Source organism: Neofelis nebulosa, chromosome 13 (assembly GCF_028018385.1).
Source record: "Neofelis nebulosa isolate mNeoNeb1 chromosome 13, mNeoNeb1.pri, whole genome shotgun sequence".
Classification (NCBI taxonomy): domain Eukaryota; kingdom Metazoa; phylum Chordata; class Mammalia; order Carnivora; family Felidae; genus Neofelis; species Neofelis nebulosa.
The window spans coordinates 53,333,793-53,349,263 of NC_080794.1; the positions used below are offsets into that span (position 1 = coordinate 53,333,793).

At 48.3% G+C, this 15,471-nt stretch overlaps 1 long non-coding RNA gene across 1 annotated transcript; it reads right to left on the reverse strand.

Moving 5' to 3' along the window:
- Positions 1–641: 641 nt before the first annotated feature.
- On the reverse strand, positions 642–2,325 carry LOC131492456 (uncharacterized). The gene is made up of 2 exons (XR_009252047.1): positions 2,047–2,325; positions 642–855 (listed from the first exon to the last, which is right to left on the reverse strand). It is a non-coding gene; the product is annotated as an uncharacterized LOC131492456 (long non-coding RNA).
- Between the last annotated feature and the right edge of the window lie 13,146 nt (positions 2,326–15,471).

Genomic DNA, 15,471 nt, shown 5'->3' on the forward strand with positions numbered 1-15,471 from the left:
GCTCTTGAAACGGCAATAGAATCCTTGACTTTCCCTGAATAACTACAGTGTTTTTCATCTGGTTATTTATTCGCTCAGCCACGTAATAGTGTTTTATACTTATAAATATAAAACAAATAATCGTTCTTCACTTCCTGTATTCCAGTGATAGGCTCTGAGGATAGAGACGTAAGATACTCTGGAGCTATCTCATGGATCAACGTTAGTGACAGGGAGACTCAGGTAAAAGACTGTGATTTTGTGCTATTGCAGAGATATGCACCGGTAGGAGACAGCACACAGGAGGTAATGTAGCCCAGGCCACTTTGCAGCTGAGATAAGGATAAGAAGGGTCAACAGACAGAAAAAATGAGAAGCAGGGATTTCAATCAGAGAAGAACACCAAACTCTCCGTAGTACACTTGGAGAACAGATTAGAAATGAGGGTGGGGCTAAGGGCTTCGGATTTTATGTTGAGGTAGACAGTGAACAGGGAGCCACTGACATTCTTAAATGAGAAAATGACAAAAGCGTTAAGTTTGTGATTTAGAACGCTCACTCTGATACACGGAGGATGGAGATAGGGGGTGGCGGGCCAACACAGAGACAAGGAGACTATATTAACTTCCTAAGGCCATCGTAACAAATTACTGCAAAGAGGGGGAGCTCAAAACAACAGAAATTTATTCTAGCATAGCTATGGAGGCTAGAAGTCCAACATCAAGGTGTCTGCAGGGCCAAACTCCCTGTGATGACTCTAGGGAGTGCCCTGCCTTTCTCTCAGCTTCTGGTGTTGCGGGCAGTGGCAATCATGGTTGTTCTTTGGCTTGTAGGCTCATCACCCATGGCACTCTCCCCGTGCACTGTCTCCTCTTCCTGCAAGGACACCGGCCATATTGACTCAGGGTCCACCCTGCTCCCACATGCCCATATCTTAACTTGATTATGTCTGCAAAGACTATTTCCAAATAAGATCACATTCACAGGTATTAGGGGTTAGGACTTAAATATACACATATACATACATATATATATATATATGTGTGTGTGTGTGTATATATATGTGTGTGTGTGTGTGTGTGTGTGTGTGTGTGTATTAAAGGGGCACAGTTCAACCCATGCCAGAGACCAGTTAGAGGACTCTTGTCCAGCTGAGAAATGACAAGGTACTGAGCAGCAGCAGAGACCCAGAGAAAAGGAAGGAATGGGAAGGAGAGCTGGTCAAGCCTGAAAGCGGTGTGGGCTACGGGCCACTGGGAGGCAAAGGAAGAAGATTCCTGGAAAGACAAAAGGGGGAAACGTGGGACACACAATGACTTAGTCATGCACATAAGAGGGCTGGCGGTGATGGTGTTGATCTTTCACTCTTTGAGACAGTAGAACCCTCCATTGTCTCTGAGATAAAATGCCAACAATTGACCTGGGCAACATTTGAATCATCCAAGTCTGGCCCACACCTCTCTCTCCAGCCTCGTCACTCACACCCCTGCCTTTCCCCCAGTGTGCACACATGAGCAGGAGCGGGCGTGCACACAAACACGTGTGCACACACATACACACACACACACACACACACACGCACACACACACACACCAGGCAGTCATTCTCTCCTTTTATTCACCTTGCTCCTAAAGCACATACAGATAGGTGGTATCTTGTGCCTGGCTGTGTCTGCCTGGCGTGCCGTGAGGGAGAGCATAGTCTTGCCCCTGCCCGGGGTGCACCCCTACCTGTTGAGCTCCATTCCTCTGCTCATCTATCACCCTTGGGGAAAGGATTAATCCTGCCTGTCCCTCACCTTCCACGGTATGCTGAGTCTAATCTGTACCCACAGGTGTTGTGCTCATCCGGGGTCATTGTGTCTGTCTGACCCCCCCCCCCAGATTAAGTACAGATGGAGAGATCAATATTTTACTCATCTTTGTACCCTCAAGGCCTCACAAGACCCATCCCAGAGTAGAAGCTCAAGAAATATTTGCTGAGAAGAGCGAACTGGATTGGCTCTTCGAGGAATGTTGCTGGAGTCTACTACAGTTCAAGGGCATGGACTTTGAGGTCAGACACACCTGCATTTGAATCCTGGTTCTGATACTCAGCAGCCCTGTTCATTAGGGGCATTTTGAAAACTTCCCAAGCTTCATTTCCTTGCTTGAGAATGGGGATCCCGACAGTGGGGCTCCACGACGAGCCAGTGAGATCACAGGTGTAAAGCATCCGACACACTACCTGACAGATCACTACCAGCTCAGAACACGCTGGTTACCATGGTTACTGTTCTGAGGCTTTCTGGCCCTTGAGATATCCTGCCCCGCCCAATAGACTGATGGGATTTGTGAGTCCCCGCAGCTCTAGCCCCTCCTACCACTCTCTTGCCCCAAGGTACCCATAACATTATGATGTAATTGAGAAATACATGCATGATTCTTCCTCAGTCTTTACGGTTTGGGTATTGAGCAGTCATGAGACGTTGGGATGTCATCAAGAACAGCTGTTTGGGGAGGAAAGTTCCAGGAGGAACATAAAACCAGAAATGTGCCAAGAGTATGTATAGGAGTTAAACAATGTTCTTTACAGTTTGCAGATAGGATGGGAGCTCGACACAGGGACAAGAGCCCGAGCTGGCGTCTCCCCGTCCAGTCCTGGCTCTGTCTCTCATGGGCTCTCAGACCTGCACTGTCTCGGCCTTTTCATGGGGCTGTTGTGACACCTGGAAATAATGTGTACAAACTGACCAACCCAATGAACAACAGTAACTACTCAATAAAAGGTGCCCCCGTTTTCTGTCATTAAGATGATGGTGAGGGTGGAGAGAGAAATCAGAGACCCTCTGTAGGGAGTCCTCATGGTAATTCAACCCCAGGGGACACTTAGCACTGTCTCCCTAGTGCCAGAGGGGAGCTCTGGAGTCCAAGAGAATGTGTGTGGACTGTTTGGAAAGCAGTATACTCTGAGAGACCAGAGGTGACTGTCCTGAACCCCAACAGAACCCCACTCCTTTGTCCTGCCTGGTTTGTCAGGCAGGTGCCCAGGCTCCATCTAGGTAACAGTCAAGCCCACGCTGGTAGCTCCATGGGGTAGGCATCTCGAAAGAAGTGAAAGAGAGACAGGCGGCTGGAAGCGAGCTCACAAAAGGATCCAGTGAGTGGGATGGGGGAGCATGAAGTTTTGAAGTAAAGAGGGTTTGGGGAAGGAAGAGAAAGCAAGGCACCCAAGCAGAGTTGCTAACTCTGAAGCTTTTATTTGGATATCTTTGGAAACGTCTGCAGAAGGCCCACAAAGCACAATAAACTGCCCAGTGTCTTTGAGAACTGGGAGGGCCTTATTTTAATTCCAGTGGGAATTTTTATTGGCCTCGGGAGGTCTTTAAGCCTGATGTCATGAACCAGATGCTGAAGGACGTGCCTCTAGTCCTGCCCTGGCATTCTGTAACTGACTGATCTCCATCAGCCCCTCCACCTTAGGGGTTCCAGCCCCTTCTCTGTGAGGGGTAGGTTGGAGAATTGGGTCTCTTGGCTTCCTTGTGACATTTTGTAACATTTAATTTCAGATTCCCGATCTCCCGTTCCGATTTTTTTTTTTTTAGTTGGAAACTACAACTTAGAAAAGAATATTCTTGCCTTCACTTTCTATATCATTTCCTAGATACCAGGCTCTGCATCACAAAATTGCCCAGGAAGCCGATTAAAAACATTCTCCAGTGGGAGGGGACCCAGGAACATCTGTCAATTTAATAAGTTCCATAGGTGATTTTTTATGATCACACAACATTAGCCTATACCGTCTGAAAATATAACCTCATAAGGCAGCTGCTGAAAATTGAACGTGATTCAATCCCCAAAAGGTATATCATTAAGCTGTGCTAAATGCCAAGGTCTGTGCTAGCAAAGTGAAGTCAAAACTTGAAAGACAGGACCTGGGTGGCTCAGTCGGTTCAGCATCCAACTCTTGGTTTCGGTTCAGGTCATGATCTCCAGATTCATGGGCAGAGCCCCGCCTCGGGCTCTAGGCTGACAGTGCGGAGAATGCTTGGGATTCTCTCTCTCTTCTTCTCTGTCTGCCCCTCCCTTGCTCGTGCTCTCTCTCTCTCCCCTCTCTCTCTCTCTCTCTCTCTGTCCTCAAAAATAAATAAATAAACATGAAAAAATTAAAAAAAAAAAAAACACAAAACTTGAGAGACAAATACCAGCCTTCACCAGTGGGGCCTGAAGATGTCTATGAACCACTGAGGCTGAGCAGTGTGTCTGGGCCACAAGGGTGCAGCTTGTCAAAATGGCCTCGGGACTTGGACAAATTCTCCTCTCATTGTGTACCTGAAGTGGCCGTCCACGCTATAGGTCACACGGCCTTTGGTTTGGGCTCAACACACAGGGCACGTATGTTGAGTTGCTTTAGAAGAACAGGAAAGAATTTGTGCAGCTACCACCATTTCATAGCCCTCGTGGGAAGGCGCGTGGTCGTGGGATCTGGGTGCCCTCTGTGGCCATGGTTACAGCAACACCAAGGTGCTCACCATAGATCTGACCTTCAACCATGGCTGCCCAAGAATAAGCTCTACTTTGACTGGTTCCCGGGAGGCCACAGGCTAGACAGAGGGCAGAAGCTCAGACCCCGGTGGCCCCCTTTGAAGAAGTGGAGGCAGGAAGTACAGGTCCTTTCATCTACTGGGGCTGCTACAGGGGTCCTGACATTTGGCTCTGATGGCACAGGAGGCAGCAGTGGCCCCTTGGCAGGTTTGGTTGACCTCTTTTACTTCTGGGGACTTACAGGCTCACCCACCCCATCCTCCGCCAGGATAGGGTCCTTCCCCAACAGCACCAGGACGACAGGCAGATGTTGCCAGTTGAAAACATATGCTGGCTTGTGCTTCTTTAGTTGAGAAATTTTCCATTGAAAGAAAAGGCAGTTTACATTTTAAAGAGCAGTGGCATTAAGTAGCATACAATTCCTTTTGCCTTTACTCTTACAGTCCACGTTCATTTCTGACGTTGCTGAGGTCAGCACCACTTTTCCCTATCCTGTTCAGTGAATTTAACTAATACATTTTTATTTACTTTTTTAAATTTTTTAACGTTTATTTATTTTTGAGACAGAGAGAGACAGAGCATGAACGGGGGAGGGTCAGAGAGAGAGGGAGACACAGAATCCAAAACAGGCTCCAGGCTCTGAGCGGTCAGCACAGAGCCCCATGCGGGGCTTGAACTCACAGACCTCGAGATCACGACCTGAGCCGAAGTCGGACACTTAACCGACTGAGCCACCCAGGCGCTCCAACTAATACATTTTTAATACAGTTACGTTAGTTACATTTTTATTTGCCATAATGTACAGTCCATCCTGACATCCACTGACCTCCTAGTTGATTTCTTACAATTTACATACATTAAAGTCCACTTTTAATTCTGTAAAGTTCTATGGGTTTTGATAAATGCATCGTGTTGTATACCCCTCAATCATTATGGTATCATAAAGAGTAGTTTCACTACCCTACAAATTCCCCTATGTTCCGTCTATTCAATCCTCCTGCCTCCCCAAACTCTGGCACTTAACTGATCTTTGTCTCCACTCTTATCATCTTTCCTGTCCCAGAATGTCATAAAAATGGAAATGAAACATTGCAGACAACAATAGAGAGAAACTGTGGCCAAACATGGGTTATACCCAGAGCCTTACCCATGCCTGATTTAGATGAGAAGGTTGGAGAATGTTGATTTGATGAGACTTGAGTGAAGTTTTGTACTTGAGGGCTGTAATGGATTGAGACTGTGGGGACTTGGCATGGGGCGTCTGTATTTTGCATGTGGGATGGAGATGATTTGGAGCCAGAGAGTAGACTGATAGGCAAAAATAGTATCTCCTGAAGACCCTGGAATCTGTAAATATGTTACCTGGCATGGAATTAGGGACTTTGTGGGTGTGGTTGGGTGAAGGACCTTGCGATCGGGAGATTATTACGGATTATCAGGATATCAGGGCGGGCCTACTGTAATCTCAATGGTTCTTATAAGTGAAAGAAGGAAGCAGGAGAATCAGATCAGAGTGATGCAATACAAGGATAACTATTGCTGGCCTTGAAGACAGAAGAGGGCCATGAGCCAAAGAATTAGGGCAATCCAGAAAGCTGGAAACGGAAAAAATAAAATTCTCCCCCAGAGCCTCTAGAAAGGAATGAAGCTCTGCCAGCACCTTGATTTTATCCCAAGAAGTCTCCTTTTGGGTTTCTAACATCCAGAACCGTAAGGTCATAAATTTGCGTGCGTTAAGTTTGTGGTAATTTGCTACAGCAGCGATAAAAAGTAATACAAGATCTACGATCCGTTTGAGTTCGTTCTTATTCAAGGCATAAGGTGTGCGTCTAGGTTCATTCTTCACATACAGACATTTGATTGTATCAAATGTCAGGATCGGTTGTTAAAAAGACTACCCTTTTCCACTGAACTGCCTTCATCGAAGATCTGTTGACTATATTTGTCGGATCTGTTTCTGGGCTCTTTACCATGTTCCTCTATGTGTGCCTTGTTTTGCCAATATTGAATTGTCTTGATTGCTATAGCTTTAGAATAAGGCTTGAAATAAGGTAGCATGAGCCCCAAGTTTGCTCTTCTGTAATACTGTATGGGCTACCTTGAATCTTCTGTCTTTCTACGTTTTAGAATTAGTTTGTTGACATCTACAAAATAGATGGCTGGAATTTGCATGCAGATTATGCTGAATCTAAACACCCAGTCGGGAAGAATTGACAATCTTCACAATATCAAGTCTCCCAAATCATGAACTTGGACTATTCCTCACTTACGTACATCTTCTTTTATTTCTTTCGTAAAAGTTTTATGGTTTTCCACATACAGATTCTGGGCATATTTGCTAGAATACTTCACATTTTATGTTATTGTAAAGAGTACTTTTATTTCAATTTCCAGTTATTCATTGCTGGTATATGGGAAAGAAATTGACTTTTGTATATTGGCCTCATATTCTGCTTCCCTCTTACGCTTACTTTTTCATTCCAAGGCCTTTTTCATTTTGTTTTTGGAGATTCTTTGGTGATGTCTACCTAGACAAACTCACCATGTATGAAGAGAGCTTGTTTTATTTCTACTTTTCAAACCCGTGTACAATGTACTTATTTTCCTTGTCTTACTGCACTAGCTGGAATTTCTAGTATGATAATTGAATAGGAATGTTGAGACATTTTGCCTTGTTTCCAATCTTGGGGGAAAACATCAGGTTCTCAACAATAAGTATGGTATTAGATATAGGTTTTTCTTTCTTTTTTAATGTGTATTTGTTTATTTATTTATTCATTCATTTATTTATTTTTGAGAGAGAGAGAGAGAGAGAGAGAGCATGCATGAGCACATGTGAGGGGGGAGGGACAGAGAGAGAGGGAGACAGAGAATCTGAAGCGGGCTCCGTGCTGTCAGCACAGAGCCCAAGGCCGGGCTTGAACTCACAGACTGTGAGCTCATGACCTGACCCAAAGTTGAACGCTTAACTGACTGAGCCACCCAGGTGCCCCTAGATGTAGATTTTTCATACATACCCTCTAAGTTTATTCTATTCCTAGTTTTCTGAGAGTATTTTTTTTTTAATCATGAATGGCTATTGAATTTTGTCATATGATTTTTTTTGCTTTGTTTTTCTAGAGAGAGAGAGAGAGAAAGAGAGAGTGAGAGTGGGGGAAGGGCAGAGGGAGAGGGAGAGAGAGAATCTGAAGCTGAATCTGAAGCTGAATCCGTGCGGGGCACGGAGCCCACCATGGGGTTCAGTCTCACAACTGTGAGACCATAACGTGAGCCAAAATCAGGAGTCAGATACTTAACCAATTGAGCCACCCAGGCACCCATGTCACATGGATTTCTGCATCAGTCGATATGCTTACATGTTTCTCTTATTCAGTCTGTTAATATCATTAACTCCACTGATGGATTGATTGATTGATGAATATCAGACCAGCCTTGCATCTACTACGTGGCTCACACTGTGGCCGCCACTTGAAAAGCTTTGGCACTCAAGGCATTTGTGGATTGGGGGGAGAAGAAAATGTAATGTTTCGTATCATCATAAAACAGTGGACGGATGCCCCTAAAATATGTACTGGGAAGTGACTAATATTTCCCCTAATGGACTAAAATAGTAGTGATACTAGGGAAGCTGTTGCTTATCAACTGTGTGGCTTGTGATGCTCTGGAATATTCTGATACCTTATTCATTTAGTTAGTTATTTTACAAGGTTATTTTGTACTCAGTCAAGGAGGCACTGAGGTATTGAGATTGTGGTCTTGGGAGAAAAGCAGACAGTGATGAGAGGGGGCGGGAGGAATGGGGAGAAGGCGGCAAGGTTCCACACAGCCCCTCAGCTGCTGCACGGGCCCCCACGTAAGGGCAGGCAGGGGTACTTGGTAGTGTGCTGGGGCTCGTGAGCAACTGGGCTGAGACCTGCCTGGCATCTGAGACTGTCCTATGTCCTGTCTGTGGGTCCTCGAGGGCCCCCTCCACCCCACACATCCAGCATCCAAGAGGTGCAGACTGCCTGCTGTCTCCCAGGCATCGCTGGACAGCCCCCCAGGCTGGTTCAAGGTGCCAGGTACAGCCCTTGGATGGACCTTCCATGCAGGGCTGGGATTCCTGCCTCATGGGTGGTCTAATAAATTGTGATAAGTTGTCCCCCGGCTGCTGTTTGAGCCAACTGCACCTACTTCCATCTGATGTTTCTGGCAGAGGAATTCTTGAGACCTCTGGACGTCATTAGCTCTCAGAACGGGAAGTGCTAGGCCCAAATACGGGTTATTACTTGGATCCGTGAGATGGTTGATGAGGCCCTGGGACCCCCACCCAGGTGGCCCAGATGCAGGGAGCTTGGAAAGCTCCAGGCCTGGCAGGAGGCTGGGGCTGGGACTCTCTGCTCCTCCCCTGATTGGAAGGGATATGACAGCAATTATTTCAAGCCTGCTACACGAGGAGAGGCAAGGCGTCGGATTCCGGAGGTAGGCAGGCTGGCTGCAGGTCTCATCTTTTCCAAAAGTCTGTGGCCTTGGCAAGACCTCCCCGAGCCTCAGTCTCCTTGATCACGTGAGGATAGAGCCTAAGTCAAAGGAAAGGCCCGAGGACTCACTGAGCACCATGCCAGACAAAACTGAATCCTCGGTAAATCAGAGCTCATATGAGGGGTTACTGTGGATTCAGAGGCATAGAAAACAGGACAGACGCATTCGTGAATTTGAGTTTAGCAAACTAAAAACGCACAGACAGCGACAACAAATAGCCCCTGTTTTGCCAACCAGACCGTATTTTTCCTGTTGTAAACCATGTGTCATAGGCCCCTCACTGAGACATTTACTGCCCTGGAGGGGTGGGCTGTTTTATTTACTGAGCATTTGCTATGTGCCGGGCACTGTGCTGAGTACTCCTTCAATGTCCTGGGGTTCTGGCAATCTTGGTCCCTATCAATTATATGACCCAGGGAGCGAATTCAACTTCTCTAAGCCTCAGTTTCGTCTTCTGTCAAAGAGATGTCATGATTGGCTGTGTCAGAGCTGCTGCAAGAATTCAAATAATATTGCACGTGCAGTGCACTTTGCACAGTGCCTGGCACGGGCTGGGCCTCAAGGGACAGGACAGAAGAGTTGAGAATATCCTGTTATGAGCTCCCCGCACTGCACACAAACCAGTAGGGTGTTATAGGAATGTGGACTCAGGTTATTTAAAGACATGTATCGTAACCTCCGGGGCAGTCATAAGAAGAAATTTCAAAAAGTAGCATTGATGATGATATGGTAAGAAAAGATTTTAAGGGGACTCATAGGAAATGCACAGTTAAGAACAATGGAGCAAGGAGACACCTTGATAATACTAACCAGAAGACAGATGGAGTCGCTGAGTCGATTTCCGATGAAACTAAACTCAAAACAAGGAAGTTTATAGGAATAAAGAGGGAATTTAAATAATTATACAGGGGCCAGTTATCCAAGAAGACATAAAAGTCCTGAATGTGCATGCACCTAAAAAGAGCCTGCCTGAGATTCTTTCTGTCCCTCTCTCTCTTGCCCTCCCCAACTCGCACACGCACTCTCTCTAAAAAAGAAAAAAGGCTGGTCCGTTGAAAGTATCAAGAAGATTGATAAGCCTCTAGCCAAGCTAACCAAGAAATAAATAGAGAAGGTGCAAATTATAAATATCAGAAATTAAAGAAAGGCCATCACTCTCCCTAGGATCCCCTTGTCTTGACTCAGAAAGATAGAAATGAAAGGAGGTGTAGGCCCAAGTGCTTTGCCCACTCAAGGCCAAGGCAGGAGGGCCTCCCCCATGGGCTCCGGAGAGTCCCAACCATCCACTCATCACACTCCGGCCAAGACCGGCCACACCCACAAGACAACTCTGACATTGGGGTGCCCCCCAGGGCCACTCTGACTGTCTTCCCCTACTATTCCCACCACCCCAGTCTGGGAGGCAGCTGGGTGTCCCTGGGACAGGGGGCAGGGCCAGCCTGGGGATGGGGGCTCTCAGAGGAGGTCCACATGGTCTAGCAAAGACACACGAATCAGACACCCAAGAGGATGGACGATGTGAGCACAGGAAGAAGGGGCTGGCTAGAGGTGAATGCCAGGAAGGGAGGCTGGCATTTATCTGCACATCCTGTGTGCCAGAACTGTGCTGGGCGGCACGTTTAACCCCTGCGTCCTCTTCAGGGTGGGCAACGCCCCCGCCCTGTTCCTGCAGGAGTTTGAATGCCTTGCCCAAGAGCATTCATCTGATAAGAAGCCGTGGCTCACCAACCCCTGCCCTCACCCAGGCACACAGCCACAAGGCCTCCGGCGGCCACCTTCCTCTCCCCCCACCTCACATGCCCGATGAGGGGCCCTGCCCTTTGTGGCCTTACTGGGTGGAGTGATCCCCCTTTTCACATCCTTGGGAAACCCTCTGTGTGCTGTTGTGTTCAGTCTGGGGGGGGCCCTCCCCTGGGACACTGTCTCGGGGGACGGAGGGGGCCACATAAACCTCTCTCGCGGTGTCCTTTTCGAGCCCTGTGAAAGGAGAGTTCAGGTCTGCAACCAGGTTCTTTTGTGTCTACAGTGTCCCTTTTATCAAGTTGCAGCATCTAGGGTGAAGAAGTAATAACAGACTTGGGCCTGTGGCCTGTTCCTGGACAAAAGCCATATTTGTCGCTGGGCTTTTGGCCAAAGTAATAATCTTTTTTTTTTTTTTTTTTTTAACTGACCCTGATGGAAGGGAGCAGCCGAGGGCCACCAAGGCAGTGGTGGGCGTGCTGAAGAATTCCTCCTCGGCCGATCCGTCAGCACCAAAGCCTGACGGATTCTCCATTCCTGACACGGACACCCAGGCGCTGTGTGCAGCCGACGCCCAGCCTTGTTTTCTTAATAAGCAGTGAGGTCACAATAATGGGTCCCGGGTAAACATTAGGGTCAGATGTCTCAGGGGTCTTTATTGTCAAAATATGAAAAGAAAATTGTCTGGGGAACACAACCAACACAGAGAACTCTACACCAGCCCTATAGAAGCCGCACTTTATTTAATCATGCCTTCGATGGCGGGCTTTCAAGAGAAGAGAATTTTGAAGACTAAATGAGTTCCCAAAGCAAAGATTCTTCCTCTGTCTCTGTCGCTTGCAATATGCACGTTGAGTGTCCCCCATATCCTGGTCATTTGGGGGCACGTGCAGGGGGCGGCTGGGCTGGTCAAGGGTGGGAAAAGGACATGTAGAGATTTGGGAAGCCCACCTCTCCCCCCCAGCTCATGGCAGGAGGCAAGAACCAAAGGTGGAAATTTCTAAATCAGCAGCAAAAAAAAACACCTAAGGATGAGACAAAATCCAGGAGCCAGGAGGACCAGGCCAAGTGCAGATAAGCAAGAAGGTGTTCTTGTGGCGAGGGGCAGGTCGTCAGGTGAGCCTGAGACAGAAGACCACCTTCCACCAGATGTATTTCCGGAAGGGTGGTGGCATGGGCCGTGGGCACTGTGGCAGCCTGCTCAGTCCCACCTGATGCCTGCAGCCAGGGCAGTGCGGACCATCCTCCAGGTCTCTCACCAAGTAGGGAGCAAGTCCCTTTCTCCCACCACCTCGTGGGGCCCCAGGTCGGTTTCTTCCCCAGGCCTTTGTTCAGCTGCCACCCCCCAGTGCCCTGCCCCCAGTCTCTTTCTTAGGCAAAACCCAGGTGTCTCACACTGGAGGCCTCCAAACAAGCTCCCAGCCCCCTCCCCATGCTCCCTGAGACCTGTGCTTCCCGCCTGGGTACCTTTATCCCAACACGGGGCGGTTGTCTGTCCAGCGGACTTCTGACCATTCCGCTGCGAGCGCCTCTCGTGGACAGGCATTAATTCGTATTAATTTATAGATGCGTAGTACTGGGTTCAGGGTAGGTAAGCTCTCAGTCACGCTTGTGGAATGAATGGACTAATGAATGAAGGAGAAAGGAGCGGTGGTTGGAGAGCTGGCCCCAGCAGCTCAGAGGGAGGGTAGCTGTGGGCTCTGACATACGTAATGCCCCCACCACATCCCCAGTCTGATTCGCAGCCTCGGAATTAAAGGAAAACAAAGACTTCCAGGTTCCACGTAAACTCTGTCCTGAACTGGCTTAATACATGCATCAGAGGGAAAACAGGCTCAGTGTCTCCCACACGGAAGGGCAGAGAGAGAAGACAAGCGACAGGAAACATGAACGTGCCCTTGGATGGGACTTGCACACTGGCGAGTGGAAGATGAGCCCGTCCTCAGCCGGCCCCGCTGCCTTCGCTGGCTGCTAACATAAATCCTGCAGCAGCCCCTCTGTGGCTCAAGAGAGGAGGATACAGGAGTCCTTGGAAGATTACTCATTAGGGGGGAAAAACCCCTTTATTTAAACTTGGTAATGGCTTAGGTTTTAAAACTCAGACAAAAGCTACTGAACTTGAGAAGGTGAACTTTCAACAGCCTGTTTGGAGACACGTGATGGGCTTTGCCGTGGGCATGAACCATGCACAGGGACTTGACGGAAGCATTGGCCTGAGCCCAAGGTCGCCCCACCTCTGGGGGCTCCCCCCCCACCCCCCGACATGGCAGCCTTTTCAGAACCAGGGCAACCCCCTAAGGGGCTGGACTCTGAAAGCCAAGTGCATTTTACTCCTCACACACCAGGGAAGCATCCGATTATTATCTCTCAAATGTATAAACCTCTCAGCTGCCTGTTTCCACTCTCCTGTGTGTGTTTGCTAGCCTGATGATTTTATTCACTGGGTTACGGCTTTCTGGATTTTCTCTTCCTTTGTAAGGCACTGAGACAGTGACTCATAAACGTGCATATCTTTGTGAGTGTGTCTCCCAGCCAGGAGCAGTGAGAGGGGCAGAATCGTATTCCCAAAAGGTCCGGAAGAAGGCCGGCAGAAGGGCAAGCACATTTGGCTGATGGGCTCTTCAGGGAATCCTCCACAAACATGACCGAGGGGACCTAGAGCACCTGGGGTTTTGGCTGATTGGCATCTAGAAGGGAAGGGCTTATTCGAACATGAGTGCCTTGATCTATAGGGCAAGTCTTCAAGCAGAAGATCCCAAGGAGCTGTCCAGGTTGCTGTCAAAGGTGGGCAGTTATGGGATGTTTTCAGAGGGAAAAGCTGTGTCCTGTGTCCTCAAGGGAGAATGTTCTGAGAGAAACTCAGATAAACAAAGGAAATGCAAAGAGACACTGCCAAGCCTGGAGCACAGAAGTTATTGTGGTCAAGGAGCCAAGCCTGGGCTCTGCAGGGTATCCTGAGGTGTGGACCCTGAGGCCAGTCTACTGACTGGGACTGGCTCTTTAGATGCACTGGGCTTGCCTGAGGGCAGGTGACTGGTGAGGCACTGATAGCTTAGACTCCAGCTCTGTTATGAAATCCGAAACTGCCTGATATTTTAACTAAACCCAGGTTGGCCCAGGCAGAAGTATTTCTCTTTTCTGACTGTCTTACATGATCAGCTGTCCCAAAGACTGGAAAACCAGTGGTAACTTCTTGTCAAACAGCACACATCTATTTTTCTTTATCTTTATCATATCAAGCCAAATCTAACCACATAGACAAGATGTATATACATAAGACATATTCATACATTTTTGTTTTAAAATTTTTTAATGTTTATTTATTTTTGAGAGAGAGAGAGAGAGACAGAGCATGAGCAGGGGAGGGGCACAGAGAGAGGGAGACGCAGAATCGGAAGCAGGCTCCAGGCTCTGAGCTGTCAGCACAGAGCCCGATGTGGGGCTTGAACCCACAAACTGCGACATCAGGACCTGAGCCCAAGCGGGACGCTCAAGTGACTGAGCCACCCAGGCGCCCCGACATATTAATACATTTTCAAAAGGTAGCTATACTGCAGCAACAGTGGTCTCACCAGTGCAACCAATCAGATAAACTAATCCGTGGAAAGTCAATGTGGAGTTCACATGCCTCCCACTTGGGGATGACCAATGACTGAGGCACACAAAACACACCTGTGTCTCCTAAGAGACAGAGGTGCTCATGGGGGGGTTTGGGTGACCAGCTGTGTGATTCTAAGAAGGTGCTGGTGTTTTTCTGGATGGAGGTGGGTGGCAGGCAGCTTCTCGCGGCCACGGAGACCATAGACCAGAAGGGCAGAGGAGACGTGCGGCATCTATAACACAGGGCTTCAAAGCCTCCTGTATCCCAGCATGTGTGTCCTCACCGCGTGTACGGGCACAAATGGAACACTTAACTGTGCGCTTAGGTAATCAGATCCCCGAATCCCTTCTCCCTAGCTCTGCAGAGGGCCAGGCACGGCAGTCATCTGGTTTTGAAACACGGTAGCGCTCTGCACTCTCAAGTCCGTGATTAAATAATCTCTTCCCTTAAAGCTGAGATGGCAGGGGCATTTCTCCGTGTGCACCCCCACCAGCCCTCAGCAACAGCCCTGTGTGGTACCGAGAGAGAGCTCCATGATTATCAGGGCTGGTGGGGAGAGCAGATCCAGCCTGGGCACAAGCCCTAGTTCTGCCAATCACTTAGTAGCTGTGTGATGCCGGGTAACTTGCTTAGCCTCTCTGAGCCTCCGTTTCCTCATCTATAGCATGGGGATAACGCTAGCGCCTATAGTAAAGGATTACTCCGAGAATGAAGACGAGGCACCTAAACGTCACACAGGGTCCACCAAATGGTAGTTTTCGTTAAATGGTAGCCACGCTGACATGCTGACCACACGACACATGTTGACAGGGAACAGTTGGTTTAACAAGTCTGAAAAGACATTCTGGAGAAAACGGAGGCTTCCAGAAAAGCCCCAGTGAGTAAGAGGCATGAGAACTGATCGCACCGAAATGGAGTACTGTGTACCTCGGACCCACCTCCCAGATGCAGGCACGCTCCGGGGAACACGGCAGTGGATGCAGTTTTCATTAACCCCCACCCTGTGATAGCTATTTTATGTACTGTCGCAAGATGGAACGTGGTCACGAACACCAACGCTCCATCTCCTTGAGAACGTCCGACCGACAGAATAGAGACGCCTCCTG